We start from the raw sequence: 12,088 nt of genomic DNA, 5'->3' as shown, positions 1-12,088 counted from the left end.
CTTTGTACCCACCCTCTGAGAAATAGGATTTGTGGGCTTCTTTTCTCAAACCTCTTTTCTGTTTCAGGAAACGATTCCAACAAGAGTTAACTGCCTCCTGTGGATGATGCTGCTGTCCCTTCCTGGTGGAGGATGATTCCTTGTGGTTCTGGATTTCTACGTTGGGATTTCCTATAGGATCTGTTCTCTCCGTTGAGAGTTAAGACTTTGTTCACTATGACGAGACTGTTCGCGCAAAGAAAGAGGAGGCCAGATTAGTGTCTCGATACTATATATGTTTATTGCCACTGTGATTGGTTGTTGTATGAGAGGCGTGGTTCAAAGCCTCATGGGAAATGTTGTTTTTACATTTGTAGTTTTCATTTTCATTGGCTGCTGTTTTGTGCAGTAAAGAAATGAGAAAGCATAATCCTCGCCTCCGTGTCCTTAATAGAATCTAAAATTCTTGTCGCGATAGCTAGAAAATTTTGTATTCCCATCACGATGGCTTCAGGTGTGCTATACCTTTGTAATAAGTAGGACTGTTAGCGCTCTAGTTGTTCTTTAGAACACTCTAGGAGGCTGCAGTAGAACACAAAGGAATCAACTGACAGTCTCTGTCCTTGTTGGATGTACATGTTTTACTGAGAATGTCAGACTTCATTCTCACATGACTGAGAAAGATAATGTGAATTTACAGAAAATATGCTTTCAGTTTAGCTTATAGATCCCCTTCCAAACCACTGTGGGAAAATCATGAGATATTAGTTTTCTTTCAAACATGATTCATGATATCACAGCAGAAGGCTTTTTCACATGGTAAAATCACCTTAGAACACACCACAATTCCTAAAATGAGTATGGTACCATCAACAAATGATTTATAATGTAACTAAAGTCCTAAAACCCTCTATTAACTACAATGCTTTTTAATGAGGTGCTATCATGTATATTGGTCCCAAGATGGCTGCCAACACTTCTTGGATGAAGTGCTGACAGCCAATCAGATCAGATGTGTGGTTAGGCTCCGCCCAGATATATATATTTTTTTGAACCTAAATTACTCAAAATCCACTGGAGCACATATCTTGAGACATAGCAAAGGCACATCGGGCTACCAGTCCCTACAATTTTGCCAAGTTTTGTGGAAATCCATTCAGCCGTTCGGGCTAAAAGTGAGTCCAAACGCCCTATGGAAATTAACATGGGGAAAACACGTTTTGGGACCCCCCTTTTATCTCAGCCCCCGCTTGACGAATCCCCCCCAAACTTTCAGGGAAGGAGCAGAGCCGAGCGGGCCATCTTCTTTGAGAAATTTGTGAAGATTCGTCCACCGGTGCCAAAGTTATTCCCAATAGAATGTTGCGGATTTCCTATGGAAATCAATCCTAACTATAACTACCTACTGGCGACCGCCAGTAGGTAATATATATATATATATATATATACATATATATATATATATATATATAAGAACAATCCCTGCTTGCTCTCGCCTGGAGCCCAATCCTGGATACCACAGCGCAGCGGAAGAAGAGAGGAGACCCAAGTGCAGGTGAGCAGTGTATTTATTTTCTCAGAGAGACGGCACACCACAGCAATATATATATTATTATTTTTTTTTCTTTTAATTGAGAATTACCCTTTACACCCTAAAAACTAATCCCACCCTAGTCCCTTTTAATACCCCAGCACCCTTCCTGACCCTAAAAATACCCGTACACCCCAAAACCCAAACCTAGCCCTGTTCCCTATTAATACCCCTGTACCCCAAACTAGCCCTAATCCCTAAAAATACCCCTGTACCCCAGAACACAAACGTAGCCCTGAACTCTAAAAATACCCCTGTACCCCAAAACCCAAACTTATCCCTGAACCCTAAAATTACCCCTGTACCCCAAAACCCAAACCTACCCCTGAACCCTAAAATACCCCTGTACCCAAAAAACCAAACCTAGCCCTGAACCCTAAAAATACCCCTGTACCCCAAAACCCAAACCTATCCCTAAACCCTAAAATACCCCTGTACCCCAAAACCCAAACCTAGCCATAAACCCCAAATTACCCCTGTACCCCAAAACCCAAACCTAGCCCTGAACCCTAAAAATACCCCTGCACCCCAAAACCCAAACCTAGCCCTGAACCCTAAAAATACCCCTGTACCCCAAAACCCAAACCTACCCATAAACCCTAAATTACCCCTGTACCCCAAAACCCAAACCTAGCACTAAACCCTAAATTACCCCTGTACCCCAAAACCCAAACCTAGCCCTGAACCTTAAAATTACCCCTATACCCCAAAACCCAAACCTACCCCTGAACCCTAAAAATACCCCTATACCCCAGAACCCAAACCTAGCCCTATACCCTAAAAATACCCCTGTACCCCAAAACCCAAACCTAGTCCTGAAGCCTAAAAATACCCCTATACCCCAATACCAAACCTATCCCTTAACCCTTAAATACCCCTGTACCCCATAACACAAACCCACCCTTAAAATACCCCATAACCTCTAAAACATATACCCCAACACCCCCAAACTAAAACCATATACTTACCTTACACTTAAATATAAAAAACATATGCTTTTATCATTCATGCTTTTACAACGAATTTCGTTGTAAAAGCATGCGTGGTAAAAGCATATAAGATGTAATGGCATGCGTTGTAATCTTTTGCGGAGTAAAGGTACTTGTGTTATAAATGTATGAGGAGTGAAGGTATGCGGAGTGAAATTTGAGGAATGAAGGTGCTTTACCAGGTAGACCCTTCCGGGGTAAGGAATGGACCCACGTTCTTGAACATAGTTACTCCTTCAGTGTAATAACACATTTAAATGCACACAGTTTGATTACTTGCACTGCACATATCTCCCTCCCCACAGACTCAATATTATGCTGCGTACAGAAGAATTGTGGTATCCTAGATGCATACAGCTCGATTCAGACTTTCTCCATGTGGTTTGGGGGTGTAAAATCATAGTGCGTGTTTGGTTACATGTCACAAGGGATCTGGAGTGCACCCACAATCATGAGCATCTGTACACAGCAGAAATTTGCCTTCTTGGATTATATAAAAGACACCATAGGTGAAAGTGGGCAATAGATTCCTGAATCTGGTACTGGGGGTAGCATGAAGAGATATCACTCGCCATTGGAAGTCGCCACATGGACCTCCTCATAGGGGGTGGCGGGCTGGGGTGCAAAGCTGAGAGGCTGCTGAGAGGGAGGTGCTATGAGCCGAAGTCTACAGAGAGTTGCGCAGGTGGGCCCTAGTGGATTTTGGGGGGGAGGTGTCACCAGCTTCAAGGAATTTGGGTAGCAGTGATAGCTTTGCTTGGAGGCGACATGGGCTGTTGGCTGGTGAACCAAATGGCACACTCAAGTGAAGTGGAAACCATATTGAGCTTTGTGTCAGAAGAGAAAGAGCCCTTGGGTGGCAGGCAGATACATTGTGAGAACCTGGTTTCTAGGGACTCTATTGGCCAGGTGTCCACAGTGCCCATTCCAACCCGACGAACCCTAACGTGTCACAATCATTGCAGAGCTTTAGAAAAGATTTAACTAGAAACACTTGGTAAAAATAATTTTGATTGGCTGTTGAATGTTTTTTTCTTTATCAGTATATTGATAAGAATATACTACTAATGCTAGTTTAAGATAGAAAACGATATGTGGCGAAATAGTAAAGCAATACCTCACTGTACTGAATGATATTACAAAACTGTATAATCTAACCATGGCTTAAAATGTAACCCAAGTCAAAGACAATGTGGTGAGGTTGTTTATCGAAATTAATACATTTCTATTAAAAAACAACCTTTTCCGGAGCAGCAGTATCTGTCTCTCGAGTCCAGAGTAGACTGCTGGTGATATATTTTGGAACAGGCTTGGTACAGTTCACTCCTAAACTATGTGGAGAAACCAGGAGGACATGTTTCCAGCACACGCAACTCCTGGATGCTTTCTTGGCTTGCAATTTCCTGTAGGGTTGCTCAAGAGAGGAGCGTGCTGGGCTTTACCTCATGGAAAGTTTCTCCTGCAGGACCAAGCACAATTCTTCCCTCTGCCACGAGGTAGGTAGGCATATTTTTATTGTATTTAGACAGGCCCTGAGCTCCTCCAGCAGAAAGTGTTGACTCGAGATGATGTCCCGTCACCTTTGGGATACTGGCTGTCAGGCTGACCATAGCCCCAGTTGAGCAGCAGGTATTTAAGTACTCCTTGGAGCACTTCCTTCTTTAGTCATAATGAACTTGGAACTGCAACAATGTGAGGTGGCCTGGATACCACTTTTATACACTTTTACCATATATGGGATGTGAATCGTCTCTCATGTTTCAGAGCATTTTCTGATGGTTCCTTTTCAAATGTAATTTCCAGGCTGTTCTCCATACACAGTCTTTGTGTAATATGATACTTCTCACAGCAGGTAGACCCGGTTTAGATGGAAGCTGTAGTATCAAAACAAGGTTACCATAAAGAGTGAGTTTTCTGCACCTGGCTGTCAGCAGTGATCAGAGACAGACGAAAGGCAGGTCTAGCCCATAAATGTCCCTACCTTGAACATAAACTGCAGTCTCATCCCTCATCCTTCCCACCCACTAAATGGCAGCGCTCAAGAAGAACTAATCAGCAGCCCTTGCTAACAAAGTCTTCACAGGAATGAAGTCAATACACGTCCACTGTACTAGAAGTCATCCTCACTCTTTTGCCATGCTAAGACAAGGAATTTGGACAAGGGGCTCCAAAATGGCATCAAAACACACACACAGTCCTACTACCATACATGTATCACATGGTGACTGGACATACAAACATTCAACATGCTTAGGATGTCAGGACCAGGTTCTGGGTTTGACATAACAGTGTATATTACCTAAGAGGGGTCAGTATACCGCGCGCTGGCTGGCAAAGAGGAAAAAGATCTGATCATGCTATAAATCACAAATGCAGCACGCTGCCGCCGCCACCACTTTGCAAGGTACGCCCAGGACAGGGACAGTGGTTCACTGTAGACATGTTTGGTGCACCCCACCAGGTCATGGGACATAAACTCGACTTTGCATTGCGATGGACAGCCCTAGGCCTCTACACACGTGCAAGATTAGTGGCACATCCTAGATTAGTAACGTCACCATGTCCAAAATAAAAGTTGAGATACAAGTTTTACAAGCAGTGGCGCACTCTGGGCAGGGGCACACACCTCTTTACCATGCATGGGACATTTCCATCCCAACAGCCCTCATCTACTCGTGTAAAGGGGAGGAGTAAATCTGGTTCCAGGGAGGGAGTGGGGAGGGAAACCCCAGAATTGGTGGGAATGTAGATGAAGGGGATTCTTTATATGATAAAATATTTTCTGCATAGAGAAACAAAAAGAACCAATCCTGGAAAACTCCAACTGTGCTTCGGGTTTCTACAAGAACTCGTTTGTGAAACCTTTGTAAATCTAACAAATATTCGCAAAACCAATAGGTCTCGCCTATGCAAGAGCTATTGGCTTTGCCAATATGTTTTAGCCACGTTGTACATCAGGTTGGCATATGTTTAGCATGGCTAAGAGTTATTGGCATAAAGGGGAGTGGCATGGAGTGTCAAAGTAGAGTGCTGTGAAGTAGAGGAGGGTGTTATGGAGTGGCATAGAGATTCATGGAGTGGTTTAGAGGTAGAATGGAGTGAAGTTCAATGGAGTTGCATAGTGTTATGAAGTGTCATGGAACGATTAGAGTGTAGTAGAGTAGAAGGGCGTAGAGTGGAACAGTGTGTCGCAGAGTTGAGGGGAGGAGAGTGACGTAGAGTGGAGTGGCATTGTTATATGGCCGATAGGGACATTGTCGACATTGCTAAATTAGCATGAGCTCTGCTGCCATGATATCGCTTTTGCGCACATTACTACATGACTTTATTTTTGCAAGACTCTGTTTATGCCTTTCACATGAGAACTGTCTGCTTTGTGCATTCTCTGTCTGTTCCTGGAGTTTAGTCTGAACACCATGAACAAGGTCGATAAACAATGCCCCTTGTTATTCTATTGTGGTCAGTCCCTAGCACCTAGACAAAACATGCTAACACAACTGGGGCTGCTGAAGACTCATGCTTATATATTACGGGAATGCATGTTTGGTTAAAACACACTTGGAGAGGGACCTTTATAGGGAGAAGAGGCATGCTGTTCCTATCATGTAGATATACCATCTAGGCACTAAGGTATGGGGTCTTCTTATAAAGCCCAGAAATCTTCTATTATATAATAATACTTCTTCTTACCAAAGGGAGGGTGGTTAGGCCCTATAGCTGCTCATCCACTGTCTTTATAAGATGACAATCTTATAAAGACAGTCTACAATCTACAATGCTAACTGTGTTGAGTGTATGCATTTTGCTGTTGGTAGTGGCTTGTATACTGAGTTATAGAGCACAATAGTTAAAATAAACATTTTAAACCATACTCGTGTCTAAGACAATACTTATTGTGGACAAGTAGGAGTGAGTGAGCAAAAGGGCATGTCTTGTTACCGCGATTCCTGAGAGAGTCGGGAGGGTAGTGTTCTGGGGTGTCTAATCATTTGCATCTTCATGATTGTTTAGGAGAGCAAGTGAGACTGGGATTGTGGGTTCTGAGGAGGTAGGAAGGCTTAGCCCCTATACACTAAGGTCCCGTATTCCTGTGCATAGTTCTGTGCATGTTCAGAATCCCTGCAACATGGTGCCACAAACGTTTGGTCTGGTACTTATGTGCGAGGCTCCCGAGTAGTGCTTGTGCTTGTGATTGTCCACATTCCCCTCACTTCTGTTTCCGGCGACAGTTGTGACTGCGTAGCCTCCTATATTTGAGATATTATAGGTTTCTCAAGCTTGGATATTAAAAGGTCTTTCTTTCAATATAACCCGTAGTTGAGCTGCCACGCATAGGTTGATTATAATCTTCTTTACATTATGGCAGTAGCCATAGGAGCTCCGAATCGCGCTCCAGTCACAGCATATTTGACTCAACATGGAGTCCCTAATGCTGGTACTGCTCTTATTTTCATTGTTGAAGCGGATGCAGCACACCGCTTTGAAGTCTTCTATTCTTGGGTCACCTCACCGGCAGTGGATGGAAATGATAAGTTACTTCACGAATATACTGCCACGTGATTCCACGGGATTATCGACCTTATACATCTCTTAAAGTTCCTTTGACAGCTCGGCAGCATACCATATGGTTTAATGGCGCCCTTCCTCACCCTGTGATTGACTGGGCCATGTGGCACGTTTTGGCTGGGTATACACCACATCCAAATTACCTTAATGATACTGTCGCAGAGCTACGTGTATTACATATGTCGTTGATAAGTGTACATAGGGCTGTTATACAGTTCATGTCACGCAACATACAGGTGGTCAGCCTGGAGGTGCTGCACAACCATGAGGACACGGTGGTATGGTTATAAGTCCCATCATGATCAACTCAGTGATGGGCAAACATCCTCAGAATAAGGACGAACTCCCTTATTGGCTAGCTGAAAAGTGTGACCAACTCAAAGCGTTTTCCCGAATACCACTCTGTTGAAAAACACAGGATTTTGACCATGAGCTTACCTAAAACTCTTATTTCTGGGTTAGCTGATTGTAACTCTTGGTGAAAAGTGTTTGCAGCGGTATATTCACAGTGGCTTGGCACTCCCTCCATGACTGTTCTCCCTTCAGTGATTAAACGTGTACAAGATGAGCAGGAAGCCGAAGCGGCCCTGGAGTTGGGAATAAGACTGGTAGGGGTGTTCGATATTGTTTGCGATATGATCCTTACCCATGTAAAGGGTAAAAAGATAAGCTTTCAGGTGGCTCAGCGCTTGGAGGCTGTTGCTGATGTAGACAAATACTGTGAATTACCAAAGATTATTGCTAAAGCTTATAAAACCTTAGAGCACAATAGTCTAAGAGTTAAGCCTTTTACTCAAACTCAACCAAAATCCCAACCTGAGAAAGATGGGCACCTGTTCTTTCCTAAAAAGAACTGGAATAAAAAACAGTGGCAGCAGCAACAGAAGCAGGGTTCGCGTGCTGGTTCACCAACACCTGAGGCTTCTGAGCGTAAATATGATTTGCGTGACCGTGCTAAAATTAAGTTTCCGGAGAGATTTCAAGTCCCTGATCAGCGCTCTCCTTGTTCTTTACAGGATCCATCGGATTCTCATGACGGTGGTGGAGAGCGAAAGAAAACGCACGACCGCTCAACAGACTTGATCCGCCATGCCAGTTTGGTGTAAAAGCCAAACCAGAGGGATTGCCTCTTTTTAGACCCCGTATCAGAAGAAAAAAGTTGCTGCTATAACAGCGAAGTATGCCTTAGACGGTGAGAACTCTACTCCTAGATTGGACGCGGGTAGTGACACTCCTCGACAGCGCAGCGAAGGTTGCCATAGTGCGGGAGGCACTGTGTCACTGTCTGGCGACGAGAGCAACTGATACATTCATCACAGTGGAAACAGCAGAAACAAGAGTTGCACCCACAGATAGACTATATAAAATAGTCCTCCAGATTGAAGGTGATGTACAGAGTACTATTACTCTGGTTTTCTGGGAAAATCTTACCTCCTAGTATGACATTATGTTGGTGGAGGCGGATTGGCCTCCGCCATTTGTTCAGGCTTCTTCTCGAGGAGAGGACATGATACTTCAGAGTTTTTTGCATTACGTCCCTGAGGAAGCTAAACAGGTTTACACATCGGAGTGGGCATTCGCCCTGGCATCGGCAGTGTATCGTAATCAAATGGGCTGGGATTGGGATTTGCTGGCTGTTGGACTTGGCCTTGTTGGCTAAAGTTCACTTAAACGTTTTGCTTTTCACCTAGCCCGTTTTACTAACCGAGAGCTGGGAAGTTAGATTCTGTAGGTACTTGCCACTGCTAATGTGCAAGTACAGATGTTCCCTGTATACATTGTAGAGGTGTTTTGTTGTCTCTGATTCGTATGTTTGCCTTACTAGCAAGATCCCTAAGTGATGTGCACTGTGTGTGCCAGAGCTAGTACTAAGCGCAGAGAAGGAACACAGGTCTTCAGTGGACGGCCTGCGCGCATTATTCTAAATTAGCATGTTGTCCTGACAAATGCTACCACTTGTCAGGCCTTACTTTCCTGAGGCACCCCTGTAGGATGCCCTGTGAAAGGCCATCCTGCTCATAGGACAAAATGGGGGAGGCTGGGTGTAGTATTGTTAGCCTAGTTTCCCAAGAATTGGAAATGGAACAGTGAAGTATGGTATGTCTGAACTCACAACGTCATAATGCATCTTTTTGGGTAGATGGTTTTGTCACTGTGTGTCCAGAAACCACTGTTTGAGAAAATGGCAGAGTTTATGCATTAGACCTTTTTGTGTCTCTCAGCAGAAAGTGAATTGCCTGCCTGGATCTGGTAGAGTTGAGAAAGGCTGAGGAACGTCATGCCCCAGGGGTGGGATGGAGACGGCACCCGGCTGCCCTGCACCTGGAGCGGGGAGAAGAAGAGGCTTTGCGAGGTGAAGAGGCCTGGTTCAGAGCCATAAAACAATAGACCTATCTCCCTCTGAGTGATTAAAGATCCAGGTCCCCAGTATCAAAGAGAGGACGGTGACACTGGGGGGAGATACGCAAGATTGATTTAGGGAGGGGTCGGGGACCCCTGAGCACAAGGAAACTTCAAAGACAATGAGGGGTATACTTGGAAGAACTGTAACCCTAAGACTTTGGTTATGTTGATGATGTCGTCGAGAACGGTCTCGGTATCGTTCAGAGAAGTGCTGGGAGTGCTTTGAAGACGCCGTGGGCTGGTCGAGTCTCTGGAGGCTTTGACCTGTCTGCGATCGGGAAGAAAACCTCTGCCTCAAGAAGAGTTGGTGAATAGGCTGCGGGAGACACTTGACCCTTGCTTCGTGAGCTTGGGCTTGTGCGCAGTTTGTAGCTCTTGACCAAGGAGGGACTGAAGAGGCACTGCAGTGTGTTGTGTCCCCCCTTCATCCTGACCAGCACTTTGCTGTGTGCTGCGTCCTGTACCCCAAGGGCCGGAGGTGAGCTGGCTCCCTGTTCGGAAAAACACTGGAACATAAAAGTTTCCAGGAAGTCTCAAGTGGCGTGGTGGTGGGACCATGTCGTGGCAGCCTGAGATCTCAGAAGGGGTGCCTAAGGTGATCATGGGCACCCGGAGCGAATCAAGCCTCTGGCGCCCAGGGTGCATGTCTTGGTGCAGCTACAGGTGTTGGAGCGCCTGTGGATTGTGGGCATCGTGGAAGAGAGACGATATTCGGGACGCACAGGGGGTGCGTATCGCAGTGCAGTCCAGGCACTAGTGAAGAGTGTCGGGACATCGTGGACACTAAAAAGGACTGAGTCTCCGACCCGCGGGTCGGTGTGTGGTGGTGCAGCCAGGGTGTTAGTGGAGAGCGCCTGGTACCTCGTGTGCACCAGGAGGAGAGGTGAGACTAAGACATGCAGTGTGCGTGTCGTAGTGCGACCCAGGCGTTAGTGGAGAGCGCCTGAAGACCGTGTGCACCAAGAGACGGAGTGAATCTCAAACGTGCCAGGGGTGCGTGTCGGAGGTGCCACCGGAGGTGCCTATGAGGAGTACCGGGGAGTCGTGAGCACCAGGGAGCGAAGACGTCCTAACTGCGCTGGAGAGGGGGGTCAAGTGATTGGCCCTCGAAGGCAACGTGAGGTAGCACCAGCGTCGTGTGGAAGGCTTCGTGGAAGGAGTTTGCGCTGAACGTTGGCAGCCCCGCAGAAGTTGAACTGCCAGCCCGAGCACGCCTTGCCCTTGGTGAAAAGGTTCTGGAGTGAGGACAAGCCGCTGCGGCAGGAGAGGAGAGTGGGGTTGTGCCCCCCCCCCCAGGTAAAGTGGATCATCGCCTGGGGCGGGTATGGGCCCGGAGGGACACTTTCTCGGCCTCTCACTGCTGTGTGCGCTTGTTGCTTCTGCCCAGATCTCGGTCCGTGCTGGCGCCGGACGGGGCAGTACAGGGGCCTGGGCCCGGAGTGGAACTTGGGTGTCATTGTTGATCCGTTTTGGGGGCAACCAGTCGCACAACTTCTATGTTGTATAACACTTTACATATTTGCTGCTAACGAACTATCAAACTATTGGACAACGTCTGACACTAGAGGTGCTTAACTAACTCAGGGGTTAGTGCGCTACGCAATACGTTATGTTTCTCTTGCAGGATGCAGGATCATAGCGTAGTGTACTGCATTGGTTGTTTACTGCACGGTACCGAATTGCAGCATGAAGCATTGCTGTATTCCTTCCTTGAACAGGGCATGCTGGTAGCGAACCGAGTTGCATTATCTTGTGCATGATCTTGACACTACGCATTAAATTGTTTCTCTGTGGCACTGTACAGGAACCCATCGTTAGGTAGTGCAGTATTCCTTGTATTTTGCAACATGTGTGAATCTAGTGATACCATGTACCTAACCTGTTGAGAACGGTTAAAAGTCAGTGTAACTGTTGGTTAGAAGCGGTAGTTGGGTATTAGGACCACCCAACCCTCCGGAAACAATATTACCCAGTGTATATATGTGGGAGTTGTATCGTGTCGTCATTTCGTATATCTTTTTATATAAAGTATACTCGTTTTATGCAAACTCGTGTGGAGTCCATATGTGGTGACATCATTGGAATTGCTGTGGGAGCGGTTGCACATACTGAACACTCGTGCCTTGGGAGATAAGCCTGGCTGCTTGTGTCAAGCTACTAAGGGGGTGAGCAGGGCTGTCTCAGACGATGTCCTTTCTTGGCCTAACGTGGGAGAGCGGGGGTCCGGATCGCGCACTTGACAACGGTGCACGCAGGAACACCGGCTTCTAACACCGGCACATGAGATTCCTTTGCGATCTACACCACAGCCACAACCACAATATCCAATCAGACGAGAGGCTAAAGCTTCCGTCTGTGACATTTTGTCCCAATTGGAATATCAAGATGTAACTGAACCCTGTGCATCACGCATGAATAAACCTCTTTTTCCGATATCTTAACCGGATGGTTCGTATCACATTGTATTAGATTATTGAAATTTACATAGTAATGTTCATGCATTTGCAGTACAGAATACACACAGCTCTGAGTTAGTGACTAACATTGTTAGTAAAAAATA

Source organism: Lissotriton helveticus, chromosome 2_1, assembly GCF_964261635.1.
Source record: "Lissotriton helveticus chromosome 2_1, aLisHel1.1, whole genome shotgun sequence".
Taxonomy (NCBI): domain Eukaryota; kingdom Metazoa; phylum Chordata; class Amphibia; order Caudata; family Salamandridae; genus Lissotriton; species Lissotriton helveticus.
The sequence above is the reverse complement of the archived record's forward strand: the minus strand, read 5'-3'. Positions refer to the sequence as shown.